The sequence below is a fragment of the Martes martes genome (assembly GCF_963455335.1).
Source record: "Martes martes genome assembly, chromosome: 10".
NCBI lineage: Eukaryota > Metazoa > Chordata > Mammalia > Carnivora > Mustelidae > Martes > Martes martes.
Window position 1 is genome coordinate 50,222,051 of NC_137898.1, and position 18,401 is coordinate 50,240,451.

The 18,401-nt window shown below is 38.7% G+C and overlaps 1 protein-coding gene across 7 annotated transcripts in view; it reads left to right on the top strand.

The window, feature by feature from the left end:
* Positions 1-7,187: 7,187 nt before the first annotated feature.
* Positions 7,188-18,401, top strand: part of RNF141 (ring finger protein 141) — a 39,298-nt gene continuing 28,084 nt past the window's right edge. For 2 of the 7 annotated variants that reach the window (XM_080817810.1, XM_080817808.1), the window contains exon 1: positions 7,188-7,291. The gene's annotated coding sequence lies outside the window, so the exon portion shown is untranslated. Of the gene's footprint in view, positions 7,534-18,401 lie in introns of all 7 variants that reach the window. The other 5 variants (XM_080817812.1, XM_080817807.1, XR_013967612.1 and 2 more) reach the window with 5 other exon arrangements.

Sequence of the window (18,401 nt, forward strand, 5' to 3'; positions counted from 1 at the left end):
ATAATATGATATGATTACAGTTGGCTAAAGACGGAACTACAAAACAAAAGTAATACTAAATACAATTGATCAAATATATAAAACCCACAAATTTGTAGTTATACTAAAAAAAATTTAAATTCCACACATTGGACATGATTGTTAGTAATTAGGTACCAAGTCCTTAAAAGTAAAGAATTTGGTATTTTTCTTGACTTTCCTGTATGGGCAGTAATTCAAGGTAACCAAATAGCTCTAGTTCATTGAAAAGTTGGGGTTTTTTTACAGAAATGACACTGATAAATAAATAATTAGAGAGTCACCATTTTGTAATTCAGACTACCATCCTAATAGATACAATTATTAGATAAAATATTGATGAGAACCCCAATGATCAGTCTTAAAGTGGGACAAGCAGATATTGTGGGCTTCCTGATGTAACATGAAGCACACAGTAGCACCTATAAAGTATTCTTACCAGAAGAGTCTGATGGAGTCTGAATCTAATCAAACCTCTAAAGCCAAACTTCATTTCTAGAAAATGGGGTGTGGGGACAAAGCAAATGGCACTACAAGGAAGAAAACACATAAATCCAGAATGTAGGAATAGTCTATACAACAACTGACCTAATGTGATAGTCTGTATATGTCAATGTGGCTAGACTTTAGTCCCTAGTTATTTCAAGCAAACACTAATCTAAGTGTTGCTGTGAAGGTATTTTGTCTATGCAATGAAGTCCATAGTCAAGTGACTTTAAGTAAGGCAGATTATCCTACATAATCTGGATGGGTCTGATTCATCAGTTGAAAGAATTTAAGAGCAGAACGGAGGCTGTTCAGAAAAATTCTGTGCATAGTGGTTTCAGCTCATGCCCACGAGTACCATTTCTATCTTGTCTTACCAGCTCTCGCAACTGAGTAAGCCAATTCTTTGCAATAAATCTCTTAGTATATATCTCCTACTTATTCTGTTTCTCTGGTGAACCCCAATACACCCAGTTTCTGCAATAAGGTATTAGTATGAAAAAAGGAGGGGGAGGAGGACTATTCTCAATTAAAAGAAATTTCAACTATAACAATCAAAAAGTAGTGAGAGTACAAATTTACTACCTGTAAAGGACATATTTTAGATAACCTGGGAAATATAATTATGAACTTGCTGCTTCTAGTCCTTGTTTTCCATGTAGCAGAGGATAAACTGACCCGGGTTTTTGTCTCTGGGAGAAAACTTTGTCATTTCCCATTGGTCTGTCTGGGGCAACAAGGACCCAAAAGACCAAGGTGGATCGCTCCCAGGCTTGGAGCACGTATTCTCTTTGTTGTTCTGGAACTTTCTGACTTCATTTCCCCTGGCCCCGTCAGTATACACTGGCTTGATCTTTCCTTGCGTTATACATGATAAAGTTAAGGTTTGAGTTTTGCACTTGCGTAAGGAGAAACATGACTTCTTTGCTCTGCAGTTATTAGGCCTACCTGGCTTAGGGAAAAAACAAACAAACAAACAAACAAACAAAAAAACAGACTTCCAGCTAGATAGATAGAAGATTTTAAAAGAGAGAGGTGGCCGATTGATAGTATTAAAACACTGATGTGACAGCTAGGGAAGAGAATGTTAACTTGTCTCCTAGCCAAAAAAGGTTGTCAGAGAAGTAGATTCCTCTGATGTCAGTAAGGCAGAAAGTGTTCAAAGGAAAAGCAAGTAAGGACAGAGGAGTTGTTGGCAGGAGAATGGGAATTCCCGAGGTCAAACTGAGGTAGCTAAGGGAGAGAGGAAGCTAGTTTGGAGTGAGTGAAGATGAGGTATGCCAAAGGAGAGTGAACTATAAAGAGTTGCAGAGATCAGTGACCGTAGGCCATAGCAATAAAGGATTGTGGGGGAGAGTGTTAGGAGGTGGTTTGAAATGACATGGTAACAATGGGAGTAAGCAGTATATAGAATGACTCTCCTCAAGATCCAGGTAGATCTTTGAGGCAATGGGATGGTAAAATCATCCATTTAAAATAAGTTCCCAAACACTGGGTTCCATTTTCTTGATATGTTCTGTTCCAATACTGAACACCAGCACCTTTATGGTATAGACTTAATAAAGACAATGTTTTAAGTTGCTTAGTTCGGCAACAAGATTCAAGATGGACCAAATAAATATGTTTCAGAATAAGTTGATTGGCTAAGATGTTGTTATACTAATCTATCTGTCAGATACCAAGGAACTTATATTGAGATGGTAATATGGAATGGGTTAAGCTCAATAGTAGAACTACAATGAAGTAGCTAAAACTTGTGGTTCTGAAATCAGATAGTGGATTTGAATCCCTGCTCTACCATTTATTAACTACATAACCTTGGGCAATTTATTTAACCTTTGTAGGACTGTTTTCTATAAAATTGGGATGATATTGATATCTATTTTTTAGGGCTATTGTGAGGCTTACATGAGATAATACATACAGAATACTTTTGGTACCTGGCACACACTAAGAACTCAAAAAAAAAAAAGGATAAAAAAATAAAACCAGAAGAAATTATAAAGAAAGTACAGGCCAGCATGACAGAATGCTTTAGGAGACAGAAAGAAATCGCTTCATAAGTTTTCGCCTGGGAGACCAGAAGGAATACTGAAGCTCCTTTGATAAGGAGGTTGTTGAATTCAGGTGCCCATTACTGTAGTATATTCATTCCTCTGGGAGATACTCTATATAAATACGGAAATACAGGATTAAAACACTGATGAAGGATAACAACAGGCAATGTTATTAGGAAATTATCTGAATACAGATGATAATTGAAGTTATGAGTGCCTGAGTTCCTCAAATTTTCAAAAATAAAAGCAGAAAACTGAGGACAGAGCTTGAGAAGAAAACACCAGAAAAGACATAAAAACCTCAAAGGGGGGGGCACCTGTGTGGCTCAGTGGGTTAAGCCTCTGCCTCCGACTCAGATTATGATCTCAGGGTCCTGGGATAGAGCCCCGCATAGGGCTCTCTGCTCAGCGGGGAGCCTGCTTCCCCCTCCCTCTCTGCCTGCCTCTCTGCCTACTTCTGATCTCTCTCTCTGTCAAATAAATAAGATCTTTAAAAAAAATTTTTTTTAAAAATTCATCATCCTAGAAGATGATGAAGCTCTAATCTTTTTTTTTTTTAAGATTTATTTATTGGGGCGCCTGGGTGGCTCAGTGGGTTAAAGCTGCTGTCTTCAGCTCAGGTCATGATCCCAGCCTCCAGGGATCGAACCCCGTATCGGGCTCTCTGCTCAGCAGGGAGCCTGCTTCCTCCCTTCTCTCTCTGCCTGCCTCTCTGCCTGCTTGTGATCTGTCTGTCAAATAAATAAATAAATAAAATTTAAAAAAAAAAAAAAAAGATTTATTTATTTATTTGTCAGAGAGAGAGAGGAGCGAGAGTGAGCACAAGCAGACAGAGTGGCAGGCAGAGGGAGAAGCAGGCTCCCTGCTGAGCAAGGAGCCCAATGTGGGACTCGATCCCAGGAAGCCGGGATCATGACCCGAGCTGAAGGCAGCTGCCCAACCAACTGAGCCACCCAGGCGTCCCGATGAAGCTCTAATCTTAATTACAGGTAGCCAGTTGCTCCTCCAATATAATTAAAGGCAGTAATGTATTGAGGAAAAGCACTACCTAGTGGCCAGGAAATCTGGATTCTAATCCAGTTTAGTTAATTTGCTCTGTGCTCCTTAGGTGAATCACTTGTCATCTTTGGAGCTCAGTTTCCTCATCTACAAAGGAAGAATGTTGGACTAAATGATGTATTAGTTCTTTTAACTTCATGATTTTATGAATAAATATAGGAAGTTAAAATGTTAAAAATGTTTATAATCCAAAATCACTCAGGGCCTTCCTCATATTTTCCCACAGTCCTGTCACAGATGTTTAATAACCTTACAAAAAGCAGGAAGCACTCAACATACTTTCCTAGAAAAAGAGTTTCAAAAGTCTCTCAAATTTTCCTGGTCTTCACTACAGGGCTGTGTTTACCACAATTTTATTGAAGCCTCTGTGGTTTTTTTTTTTAAGGTTTTATTTATTTGACAGAGAAAGAGCACAAGCAGAGTGAGCAGCAGGCAGAGGGAGAGAGAGCAGCAGGCAGAGGGAGAGGGAGAAGCAGGCTTTCCACTGAGCAGAGAGCATGATGCAGGACTCGATCCCAGAACCCTGGGATCATGATCTGAGCTGAAGGCAACCACTTAGCCAACTGAGCCACCCAGGCGTCCTGAAGCCTCTGTATTTTAATGGATAAATACCTATGTAAAATACGAAAATCTGAATACATTTTACAAATTATAAGATTCATTACAAAAGGATCCATTCCTCTTATAAAAGAATTAACTTAGTGGTTTCTTCTTCCATAACTCTTGCTATTTATATTTACGGTTCCCTACAAACACTTTCCTACACCTTTTTTATATGTAGGAAAAATAAAGGTTTCCTTAGCCTGCTACAAAATGACTTCGTAATTCCTAGAATCTCAGAATTTCTAATCTCTTCTATTACAATGTTTAAGATAATCCTTATTACTGTCTTAAGGTTTTATTATTTTAGTTAAATCATTATGCTTTGGCAAATTCAGGGGAAAAAAGCTCTTATGATGAGAAGAAATTATCTAGAGATATTGATAATAATACTAATTTTAAAATATTTTAATCTTGTAATCTCTCCTATAGTGCAATCTTCACTACACTCCCTATGAAATATAAAAAGGACTACTTGAATTTAATAAAATGAAAGCAATGCAGGGATTTTCTGACTCCCAGGCTCAGATTAGTCTGTAATATAAAGCCTTTTAAAATTTAAATAGGTTGTTTTTCCCTCCCAAATTTATGAGGTATAATTTGCATATAATAAACTGTGTATGATAAAAATATACAATTTTAGAAGTTCTGACATATGTATTCATCTGTGAAACCATCACTACAATCAAGAAAATTAACATGTCCATCACTACAAAATGTTTCCCCTTTGTGATACTGCCCTCCCACCCATCTCAACACCTCATTTTTCATCCCTCCCATCCCACTGATCTCCCTTTATCACTATAAATTGAATTTTCTAGAATTTTAAATCAATGGAATGACACAATATGTATTCTTTTTTGCCTGGCTTCTTTCACTCAGAAATCTATTCTGAGTCTATCATTTGTTCATTCCTTCTTATTGTCAAGTAGTATTCCATTGTATAGATATAACACAATTTGTTTCCATTCACCGGTTGATGGGTATTTGGGTTGTTTCTAGTTTGGGCCTATCACAAATAACGCTGAAATGAGTATTTATAGTCTTTGTGGGTAAATACCTAGGAGTGGAATGGCTGTATCATATGGTAGGTGTTATGTTTAGCTTTTAAGGAAATGGCCAAATTTCCACTTTAAAAATGGTCCAACTTTCCAAAATAATTACATGATTTTATATTCCCAAAACGCAGTATATAAAAATTCCAATTGTTCCACATCCTTGTCAACAATTTGTATGATCAGCCTTTTTAGTTTTAGCCATTCTGTGACCGGGGTGCATGGTGATACCTCATGGTACTTCTACTTTGCATTTCCCTGACGACTAATGATGCTAAGCATCTTCTCATGTGTTTGTCATCAATATATCTTCATCTATGAGGTGTCTTTTTTTTTTAAGATTTTATTTATCTATTTACAGACAGAGATCACAAGTAGGCAGAGAGGCAGGCGGGGGGGGGGGGGGGGGGAAGCAGGCTTCCCGCCAAGCAAAAAGCCCAACGCAGGGCTCGATCCCAGGACCCTGAGATCATGACCTGAGCCTAAGGCAGAGGCTTTAACCCACTGAGCCACCCAGGCGCCCCAATGAGGTGTCTTATTTAAATTTGATGGCCAATTTTTTAAATTTGGTTCTTTGCTCACTGACTTGTAATTACAAGTTCTTTATATATTCTGATTAGAAGTCCTTTATCAAATATATGCTTTGCAAATACCTTCTCCCACTCTGTGGCTTGCCTTTTTACTTTCTTAAGTATGTTTTGAAAAGAAGTTTTAATTCTGATAAACTAAAATTTGTTAATTTTCTCCCTTCTACGATTTATGCTTTTTGTGCCATATTTAAGAAATCTTTGCCAAATCCAAAGTAACTGAGTTTTTTTTTTCTTATACTGTTGTCTATGAGTTTTAGAATTTGGAGAATTTAACTGATTTTCCTGTTTCTTCAACTGTAAAATGAAGGTATTAATAATACCTACCTCATAGGATTGCTATGAGGTTTAAATTAATACCCTTAAAGTACTTAGAATAGGTCTTGTTCTAATGATCAATAAATATTATCCATTATTAGAGGGCAGGATTAATTCTTCACAGGATAAATCTACAAATGACTGAAGGATGAGTGCCTAAACATTAAGAATTATGAATAGTTTAAATTAGCTGCTAAGTAGCTTAATTAAGTTTAATCTACCATAAGTGGTTTAAATCTGAGTTTAAATCCTTGCTCTGCTGTTTACTGGCTATGTAACTTTGAGCAAACTACTTAAACAAGAGCAATGCCTGGAAGGTGACCTAGTTTATAGTATGTGGCCCACAACATACTGTGTGTGTGTGTGTGTGTGTGTGTGTGTGTGTGTGTGTGTGTATACTATACTATACGTGCTTAACGGACAGCAACAGTATCACCAGCATGTGTTCATAATAATCGCTGCCACCTATGAGATGCCATCTATGAGATGGGGACCCTGTGCTAATTACTTCCCATACAGTCTTCTATGCTTCTTAACTCCAGCTAGGTGAGTATAATCGGTCCACACCGGGTAAAGTAACAAGATTACCTTTGTGTAGCTATGACCAGTGGGAGGTTGGAGGCCTAATAAGGCGGGGTTTGGACTCCAACCCCGGACCAAACCCGGGATTTACAGTGCGGCCTTTGTCAACAACTGGGCGCTCGACAGCTGCTGGGGAGATGTCTCCAGGAGAGGCGGCAGCTGGCCAGGCCAGAGCCAAGTCCACCTCACAGGGCCGCGCCGCAAGGAGCCTGCCAGGCGAGCCTTCACCCGCCGCCTCTGGGCACGGTCCCCTCCTGGGCCGCCACCTTCCCCACTCAGACGGCCTCCGGGGTTCGGGGGTCGAAGGCTCTCAGACAAAGCGGCAAGAGAGAGTGGGAGCAAAGAGCTGCCGGGAGAGGCTGGCCACCGTTTCCAGGCAACACGCTGGGGGGGGGCTGGGGCAGAGCTGCTGCGTCACTGAGGTGCGACCCGGTCGCAGGCCGAGGCGGTGTCGCCGCCGCCTGCGGGTCTGAGCGGCGGGCTGAGGCGGAGCTGCCACCGCCGGAAGCGCGATGCCTTAAACTTGGGGGTGAGCTGCCCGGTGTTGTCCTTTCGCCATTTCCCTTCCTTGTTGCTCCAAGACCCTAGGGCTGGGAAGAGAGACACCCGCCAGTCCTCAGCTGCCCAGAGGCGCTTCACTGGGGAAACAGGCCTGGCCCCGCCACCCTTCCTAGGCCTCGGCTTAGGGCGCAGCGCTGGCTTGGGAGGCCTTCCGTGGACGCTATCTCCCCAACCAGTTTCCAGTTACCGGGGCTGCAGATGTCTTGTCCGGTAGGAGGGGTGATTCTGGGGAACCAGGAGAGAGTGTGTCCTCCTCGAGCCGGGAACCGCTTTTGAATATTGCCGCCGGCGCAGTCAGGGGGCCAGCGGATGTAGCTGTTGGTTAAAAAGTGCAGGTGCGCTTGAGGAGGGGCACAGGCGGCTAGGATGGCCAGAGGGTGGCGGCTGTGCTTAGCAAACACACCGATGCTGCAGAAACCTGTGTGCCGCTGCCGCACTCGACACCCCAGATTAGAAACCCTTGCCTCGGGCGATAGCTCAGAAATGGCCAGGTGGGTCTGCTTAGCCGGCCCCCCGTTGCTAAATTACCTTACACCGCCCGTCCTCCCAAAGGGCTTGCCTGATCGAACCGGCTATCTTGGCCCGATCGGAGACAAAAAGTTATCTTGCTAATAATTGTAGTAACTATTCTTGGAAAGGAAGCCTTCTGTGTTAGCGTTTGCAGTGATTTATTCTTTTATGTGTATTGTGTTACCAAATGTGGATTTACTGCTGTTATTCAAATTTATCCCTAGCCCTTTTATTAAATTTCAGTCTACGTTCATATTCCAGCCCTGTCCTCTTTCATGTTGCCAAATGATTTAGTTCTTTCCTCTGGTATATTTATAAAGCTGCCTTAACAACACTTACTATGGTTTGTAAGTCTTAGATCTTCTGCATAAAGTTATTTTTCTGCTCTTCTCTGTCCATTCAGAATTTCATCTGGGCTATGAGGTGCCATGGATCAACAATCCTAAATCAGTAACCTCTATACTGAAGTCACTCCTAGGAAATGATGTTTTCTGAATTGAAAACTCAAAAGTAGTATGGATTTTTGTCCTTCCCTTTGATTCTCCCTGACTGCGGTTTCTAAGTGGTTTCCTCCAGAATATGATCCTAGGTTTCAAAATTTGTTCTTTGTCATTTGGTGTAAGTGAACTGTGTAGCCTGATCCTTCTTACTTCATGTCTAAACACTTAACACACTTCTGTTCCCCTTCTCCCAAAAAGGCAGGGGAGGTCCAGAGAGAGTTCTTACAAGTCTAGTTAGTGTGTTTTTCTAAATATGAAATGTATTTAGCAAGCACAGCAGTGCTATCAGAATTCCGTAGTCTTAATCTCAAGTACTCTCTTTTGGTAGTTTTTCTTTCTTTAATTTTTTTTTCTTAAGATCTTTGAGGGGCACCTGGGTGGCTCAGATGGTTAAGCCTCTGCCTTTGGCTCAGGTCATGATCTCGGGATCCTGGGATGGAGCTCCGTCCGCATAGGGCTCTCTGCTCAGTGGGGAGACTGTTTCCCCCTCTCTCTGCCTGCCTCTCTGCCTACTTGTGATCTCTTTCTCTGTGTCACATAAATAAATAAAATCTTAAAAAAAAAAAAAAAAAAAAGGTCTTTGAGCCCAGAACAAGTATTCCAGCTCCTATAGTAACTGGTCTAATTGTTTCCTTTTGAACCTGTTAATAGCTGCTATTAATTTCTTGTCTTGCAGACCAGCTGATATCTGGTTACAGATCTAGAATTTGATTAAGCAATGAGTAGTAAAATAAATAGTACCCTTAAGGATCTAGTTTTTAGAACTTAGTTTTTACCTCTGATGTTAAAGCTAACTTAACAATGAATGTAGTTGATGATTATTTCAATTATAAATATCATTTTTGTAAATAAAGAAGTAGATACAAAAAATTCATGGAGAACAGGTTTCAGAGAGGTTTTCTAAATACTACAGTACTTGTCACCTAGTCATTTTACTGTACTTTCAGGCTTCTTAGCTTTGCTTTAATCCTTTTATGAATGGATATGGTTTAAACATTCATGGAGCTTTTTGCTTTGTTTCGTTTTTTTGTTTTGCCAGTTACCCATGATGTGATTTTTATATCTTTGTAATGAATATTTGAACTACAACAATTCATTTGTTAGAAAAAGAAGTGATCAAGTGTATCTTACCACCCACTAGAGAATGTGGCATTTTTGGAATTCTTGATATTCTTATGAGTTTCAAAATAACATTTATTCTTTACTTAGAAAATCCTTCAATCCTGGTGTTTTGAAAGCACGTTACAGGCATACCTTGGAGGTATTTCAGGTTCAGTAACAGACCACCACAGTAAAGCAAATATTGCAGTAAAGGGAGTCAGATGAATTTTTGGTTTCCCAGTGCATATAAAAGTTACGTTTATGCTACACTGTAGTCTATTAAGTGCAACAGCATTATGTCTAAAAAAAAAAAAGTGTATGCCTTAATTTAAAAAATACTTTATTGCTAAAAAACGCTAACCATCATCTGAGCTTCCAGCAAGTGATAATTTTTTTTTTTTTTTTTGCTGGTGGAAGGTCTTATGTCAGTATTGATGGCAATTGATTGATCAAGGTGATGGTTGAAGGTTGGAGTAGCTATGGCAATTTCTTAAACTAAGACAGCAATGAAGTTTGCCTCATTGATTGACTCTTGTTTTCATGAACGATTTCTCTCTAGCATGTAATGTTATCAAAATTGGAGTCAGTTTTCAAATTGACTTCTCAAATCCTACCATTACTTTACCAACTAAGTTTATGTAATATTCTAAATCCTTTGTTTTCATTTAAACAGTCTTCACAACATCTTCACCAGAAATAGATTCTATCTCAGGAGACCACTTTCTTTGTTCATCCATGAGAAGCAACTCCTCACCCATTGAAGTTTTGTCGTGAGATTGCAGCAATTCAGTCACATCTTCAGGGTCTACTTCTAATTCTCGTTCTCTTGCTCTTTCCACCACATCTGCGTTATCTCCTCCACTAAAGGCTTGAATCATCCATTGACCTTTAGAATCAACTTCTTGCAAACTGCTGTTCACATTGATATTTTTATCTCTTCTAATGTATCATGAATGTTCTTAATGGCATCTGGAAAGGTGAATCATTTCCAGAAGGTTTTCATTTGACTTTGCCCAGATCCATCAGAGGAATTGCTGTCTTGTGGTGATTATAGCCTCGCAAAATGTTAGCAAATAAGACTTGAAATTACTACTTGATCCATGAGCTATAGAATGGATGTTGTGTCAGCAGGCATGAAAACAATATTAATCTCACTGTACATCTCCATCAGAGCTCTTGGGTGACCAGGTGCTTTGTCAGTGAGTGATAATAATTTGAAAGGAATCTTTTTTTCTGAGCAGTACCTCTCTACAGTGGGCTTAAAATATTCAGTAAGCCATATTGTAAACAGATGCGCTGTCATCCAGACTTTATTGTTCCATTTTTAGAGCATAGGCAGAGTAGATTGAGCATAATTCTTAAGGGCTGTAGGATGACTGAAATGGTAAATGAGCACTGGCTTCAATTTAAAGTCACCAACTACAGGGGCTCCTGGATGGCTCAGTTGGTTAACCGTCTGCCTTCCACTCAGATCATGATACCAGGGTCCTGGGATTGCCTTCTCCCTCTCCCTCTGCCAGCTGCACCTGCTTGCACTCTTTCTCTCTCAAATAAATAAATAAAATCTTAAAAAAAAAAAAAAATAAAGTCACTAACTGCATTAGCCCCTAATAAGAGAGTCAGCCTGTCCTTTGAAGCTTTGAAGCCAGGCATTGACTTCTCCTCTCTAGCTAAGAAAGTCCTAGCTGACATCTTCTTCCAAGAAAAGGCTGTTTCATCTACACTGGATGTCTGTTGTTTAGTGCTGCCACCTTCGTGACTTATCTGAGATCTGGATAACTCCCTGCAGCTTCTGTATTAGCACTTGCTGCTTTACCTTGCCCTTTAATGTTACAGAGATGACTTCTTTCCTTAAACCTCACGAACCAACTTCTGCTAACTTCAGACTTTTCTTCTGCAGCTTCCTCACCACACACAGCCCTCTTCGTAGAATTGAAGGGGGTTAGGACTGTGCTCTGGATTAGGCTCTGGCTTAAGGGAATGGTGTGGCTGGTTCGATCCTCTATCTAGACCACTTAAACTTTCTCTGTACCAGCAGTGAGGCTGTTTCACTTTCTTATCGTTTGTGTTTTCCCTGGAGTAGCACTTTTAATTTCTTTCAAGAACATTTCTTTTCCATTCATAACTTGGTTAACTAGTACAAGAGGCCTAGCTTTTGGTCTGTTCAGCTTTTGGCATGCCTTCTTTACTAAGCTTAATCAGTTCTAGCTTTTGACTTAAAGTGAGACGAGTGATTCTTCCTTTCACTTAAACACTTAGAGGCTGTTGTAGGGTTATTAACTGGCCTAATTTCAATATTGTTGTGTCTCAGGGAATAGGGAGGCTAATGTAGAAGGAAAGAGTTGGGGGAACAGCTAGTCTGTGGAGCAGTCTGAATATACATAACATTTATCAATTAAGTTTGCTATCTTGTATGGGTGCAGTTCATGGCACCCCAAAACAATCCCAATAGTAACTTCAAAGATCACTGATCACAGATTATCATAACAAATATAATAATAATGAAAAAATTGGAAATATTGCAAGAATTACTAAAATGTTACAAGAAATGAAGTGAGCAAATTCTTTTGCTCCAAATAGATTTGCTCCATGCAGGGTTGCCAGATACCTTCAACTTGAGGGTGGGGGGTAAGAGGCAATATTTGTGAAACACAGTAAAGCCATGTGTAATAAAGCAAGCTGTGCTTTTATATCCTGCCAGAAAGGACAAAATTATAGGTGGCATAGTAGTATGAGACCGGCTAGTTCTTTGAATCTTTTTACTGGAGATTTATCTTTTGCTGAATTCTATGTCAGTAATTGGCAAATTATATTCCTATGCTATACTACTACTGCATGATCTAGAGGTAGTTATTTGATAATATCAAATAATGAATATTTCTCAACTTATATACATGTTAATTTAGTGATACATTTTTTCAATTTTATATTTTTCTTATATTTTTAAAATTTCAACTTCTCTCCAAGTGATTAATAGATGAATGAACAAATTAGCAAGTCAAAAGAATACTAAGTGAACAATAATATAAAAAATTGTCAACAATATTTATTGTATCCGTTCATAAACATTTATTGTATGTTTATGTATCTACCAGAAGAGAGAACACAGCTTCTGTCCTCAGGAAGAGAGGGATGGTCAAGTGACCTAACTGATGATATGTGCTATTTTATAAAAGAATGTGCCGAGTCACCAAAGAGGGACACTGAAAAACCTGTGGCGAGTGGCTAGAGGGTGGCCACAACAGACTGTTTTTGTGAACATGCCCCCTTGGTTTGTTTTTATAATGCATATAGATCACAGAGCCATATTTTTATGCTAGTGATACATATTAAAATTAATCATTATCATTATTCTGTGGTATTCAAAATGAACTGTAAATTCCAGAGATCCTATCCACTGAAGCAGGTTAAGAACCACTGCCCAGGCTCTCTTAGTGTCTAAATAGTGTCACCTTTTAATCAAAGGAGTTAGTGATTAGGTTTCCCAGATACCAACTGCAATTACAGGATAAAAAGTTAATATGCTGCCTCATTATAAACCTTATTCAAAGTTAGACCATCAGATCAAAACAATGCAGAAACAAAGGGACCATTTTCTTTCTTTTTTTTTTTTTTAAGATTTTATTTATTTATTTGACAGAGAGAGACACAGCGAGAGAGGGAACACAAGCAGAGGGAGTGGGAGAGAGAGAAGCAGGCTTCCCGCTGAGCAAGGAGCGCGATGTGGGACTCGATCACAGGACCCTGGGAACATGACCTGAGCTGAGGGCAGACGCTTAACGACTGAGCCACCCAGGCGCCCCAGGACCATTTTCTAACTCAATAAATAAGTGACCGTGGCTTCTTTTTAAATATCTGTCTGGTAGGCACATTGGTTAAATTATTACATGTTTTCTTAAATATTAAGATCATGTATTTCAAAAGTTTAATTTTTTTCTTTGTTAAGCGTGTAGGTGTAATTTAAAATTTTCAGTCTAGTTAGTTAGAATTTTTTACAGCATTTGGATTGGATTCGTACATGAAAGCTAGAGGGAATTTAGGTTTCACTTTAGGAATGAAATATTAGGTTAGAAGTCACCTACTCTATTTTCTCACCCAAGCAAAAATCTTCTCTAAAACTTACTTATTGGATGAACTTCTAATCTTTAAACACCTCCACACTTCCAGTGAAAACAAACTGACATAGAAGAGGGCCCTTAATACCTTTGGATAATTGTGGATGATAGGAACTTTTTATTTGACCTGAATTTGCCTAATTCACAATTACTGGCCATTTCACTGTAACTATATAAAATAAATCTTTCTTCCTCTTCTACATGAAATATCTCCAAATGTTAGAACAAACCTGTTGGTTGTTACTGAATTATTATCTAGAATAAGTCACTTTTTTTTCCCTTTTCTAGATCCATAACATCTTGTATACTCTTTCAGTTATGTTAAAATGATTAATGCCCTTTAAAAATGTGACTGCCTAGGGGTGCCTGGGGTGGCCCAGTTGGCCAACTCTTTATTTCAGCTCAGGTCATGATCTCAGGTTTATGAGATCAAGCCTTGCATCAGGCTCTGGACTGGGCATGGAACCTGCTTAAGATTTTCCCTCCTCTTCTGTCCCTCCCTCACCTGCCCCTGCCTTAAAAATAAAAATAAATAAATAAATAAAGTTTTAACTGCCTAGGGCTGATTACAGTACTTCAGTGTGGTAGACCCATTACAGAGCACAATAGGACTAGGGTCTTGAACTGGACATCTGCTTCTAGCAAGAGTTTAGGACTATTTTAACATCATCTTGTCCTTATTTTACTGCTGACTTATTTTGACTGAAACCTTCAGACTTTATATTTTAATTGCTTTTAAGCACATCTTATCTGTGTGTTTTTGTGCAGTTGACTTTTCAAAACATTCAGGGTTTAACTTTTTAGTCATATATGACACAACTTACTCCATTTCAGAAAATCATTATCAGTTTTGATCTTGATCCTAGGACTCAGTGGACACTATTCATTCAGACCAATTTTAGCCATCCACTTCAATGGGCAGGCTTGCAGGCTTGTTTCAGGTCATCAGTAAAACGGTAAACAAACCATCTCTTGGTACTGGTCTCCCTCTCCCTCTGCTTTAGTCACTCTAGCCTTTTTTATTAACTCAGGTACCATGCTCCTTCATACATTAGACTTCTGCTTATAACCTCTGCCTAAAATGTCCTTTCTTCTCCATGCCTTTGCCCCTATTTGGCTAACTGATCTCAAGTAAAATGTTTGCCTAAGGATTTCCCTGACACAACACTAGGTCAGACCTCCCATTTATAGGCTTTTGTAGCACCCTGTACTTGTTTGGCTTAGCTTTTTTCATCTTACAATGTATTTATTGGTGTGATTGTTGTCTCTTTCCTGCTTTATCATATGCTCCATGATGGCAAGAACCATGGTTTTTTTTTTGTTTTGTTTTGTTTTTTTGGCTCACTATTGTATCTCCATGGCCTTAAAAAGGCCTTTTTTTTTTTTAATATTTTTTATTTATTTGACAGAGAGAGATCACAAGTGGGCAGAGAGGCAGGCAGAGAGAGAGGGGGAAGCAGGCTCCCTGCGGAGCAGAGAGCCCGATGAGGGGCTTGATCCCAGGGCCCTGGGATCATGACCCGAGCCGAAGGCAGAGGCTTTAACCCACTGAGCCACCCAGGCGCCCCTAAAAAGGCCATTTACCAACACCAGTTTACAACCCCAACTCCTAATGATGTTTTTACACATTTTATACATTTATATTTTATACGTTTGAATTAGAACAAGAAAAATAAGGACAAAATGTACATGTGTATGTGTGGTATATGTCAGTGTGAAGTTAACTGCCTTCTTGGGAAAGACTTATTTTAACATTCTTCTACTTTCCAAATTATAAATGGTTCTTTTTAAAATTTTTGTTAAGTTTTGGGGTATTTTGTCTATTTTTGGAAATTGTCTTTGCTGAGAATAAAAATAAATGTGTAAACCATGGGACTCTGATATTTTACTAGACTATGAAACCAGAAATTAATGTTGAATACCCTAGAGACCATCTCTAAACTAAGATCTTTCTCTTTGGATACAGTTGCTATGAATCCACTTGGCTATATTTAAAATACATAATTTGGCCTTCGGAGATTTTTTTGGTGACATGGGTCTTCCTCAATGACTTCCTTTCATTTATCTCTGTAATGTAATATTTATTGTTGCCAAGTAGGTTCAGATTCAAAACAGTAATTGTTGGGTTTTCTTTTTTAGGTATAATTTTACTTTTCCTTTATTTAATGTGACTAAAAGAATAAATCTCAAGAATAGTAACTTAAAATTTTTTTTTAAAGATTTTATTTATTTATTTGACAGACTGGGATCACAAGTAGGCAGAGAGGCAGGCAGAGAGAGAGGAGGAAGCAGGCTCCCTGCTGAGCAGAGGGCCTGATACGGGGCTCAATCCCAGGACCCTGAGATCATGACCTGAGCTGAAGGCAGAGGCATAACCCACTGAGCCATCCAGGCGCCCCAGTAACTTAAATTTTAATACCAAAAGCAAATTTACGTATTTATGGTTACTGAAAACTCTTATTGTAAATGGTTTTATATTTTAGAGTTAAACATATTTCATAAATATGTATAAAAAAATAAATAAAATATATAAATAAATAAATTTTATTTACTTATTGTAACTAAATAAAATATAAATAAAAAATATAAATCAATAAAATATGAAAAGATATTAAAGAGTTAGACCTTTATTATTTTTTAATTAAATAATAACACAGATTTCCTGGCAAACTTTTCCTATAAAATTGTTACTATTTAACCTGCTTTATATGAGCATTAATTTGTGTGCAATAAAAATGATAGTTTTTGGTAAGTAGATAAAATGGAATTTCTTGGGGAGAGGAATCAGATAATTTTAATTGTAATTCTTTTTTCTTCTCTTTTTAAAAATATTTATTTATTTATTTTAGAGAGATAATGCACGTGCGAACATGTACCCTCACATGCAGGGGCGGGGGCAGAGAGAGAGAGAATCTCAAGCAGAGTCCCCGCTGGGGAGCAGGGCTGATCTCACGACTCTGAGAAAATGACCCCAACTGAAATCAAGAGCCACCCAGGCACTCCTGCTTTTTTCTTCTTCTAACTTTACATTACAAAAAAACCCTATCAGCTATGTGACTTTGTTATTTTAACCTCTCTGCTTGTTTCCTTAACTATCCTGTTTCTTCATCTGTGAAATGGTAATTATGGGGATTTGAATGACTGTTCATGAATACATGTAAAGTGCTTAGAAGATTGTCTCTTCAGAAGATCACAATGGGAGTGTTCAAAAGTATTAGCTGCTTTTACTATTAGTAGTAGTATTTGTGATGAACAGGGATTTTCATATTAAGTTACAGAATAAGTCAGCATAGACAAAAATACTAAACTTTATTTTCTATTTTAACCATATTCTCAATACTTAATATTCTGATAAATTATTATTTACCAAAGGAAAAAACTTTGTAGAATAAACACATTCAGTTCTTCTCTAGCCACAATTCATAGACTTATATCTTTCAAGACTTTAGTTGTTCAATAAATGTTTTGTGATTAATTTTTTAAGTCAATTCAACAACTTATTGATCTATATTGATAGTAGATTATTAAAGTAGTAATCTAGCCTTTTAACTAGAATATCACCTTCATACTTAGAAAACAAATTTTATAAACTCTAAGTTTAAGACACCTGGAGAAGTTGAAAAGCAAAAATGCTGTCTTTTTTTTCTTTCCTAAGCAGAAAATGGGAGGTGGTTAAATTACCTAATATTTTAATTTTCTTAGGTTTTCAAACCAAAAACCTGTTTAATTTGCATATATTTTATAATCAAAAGTAAGCTGCACGTTTATAAATGAAGTAATTCAACAAAAAATGTCATCTGGCTGATGTAATTATATCATGATTATATATCTTCATATATCATAGTGGTCAAGAATATGAACAGTATACCCTATGACCCAGCAATTGCACTACTGAGTATTTACCCCAAAGATACAAATGTAGTGATTTGAAAGGGCATGTGCACCCCAATGTTTATAGTAGCAATGTCCACAATAGCCAAACTATGGAAAGAGCCTAGAGGTCCATCAACAGATGAATGTATAAAGAAGGTGTGGTATATATACACAATGGAATACTATGCAGCCATCAAAAGAAACGAAATCTTGCCATTTGCAACGATGTGGATGAAACTAGAGGGTATTGTGCTGAGCAAAATAAGTCAGTCAGAGAAAGACAATTATGATCTCACAGATATGAGGAATTTGAGAAACAAGACAGGATCATAGAGGAAGGGAGGGAGAAATTAAACAAGATGGGACTAGCAAGGGAGACAAATCATAAGAGGCTCTTAATTAATCTCAGGAAACAAACAGGGTTGCTGGAGTGGAGAGGGGTGGGAGGGATGGGGTGTCTGGGCGATGGACATTGGGGAGGGTATGTGCTGTGGTGAGGGCTATGAAATGTGTAAGACTGATGAATCACAGAACTGTACTTCTGAAACAAATAATACATTATATGTTAATTAAAAATATATATATGTATTTTTTTAATATATATATAGTCATTTAGGGACACCTGGGTGGCTCAGTCCGATAAGCGTTTGCCTTCTGGTCAGGTCATAATCCCACAATCCTTGGATCAAGCCCCAGAGGGAGGCCTGGGGCGAGGTGGGAGTGGAGGGGGTTTCTGGGGGTGGTCTCTTTAAAACAATAGTGGCTATGAGGTTAGACCTGGGGCACCTGCTTTCAGAGCTGCCTCTCCCTTTATCCCCAGGAGACAGGAAGTCCCCGTGCCTGCAGGTGTCTAAAGATACCTCCTTTATGCTTTTCTTGGAGTGGGGAAAGAGCTCCCCGCCCTGCCTCCGCAAGCCAGTGTCCGTCGTCCCACTCCCCCCCCCCCCCCAGTGCAAGGTGCTCCTTTGTCTGGGTGGGA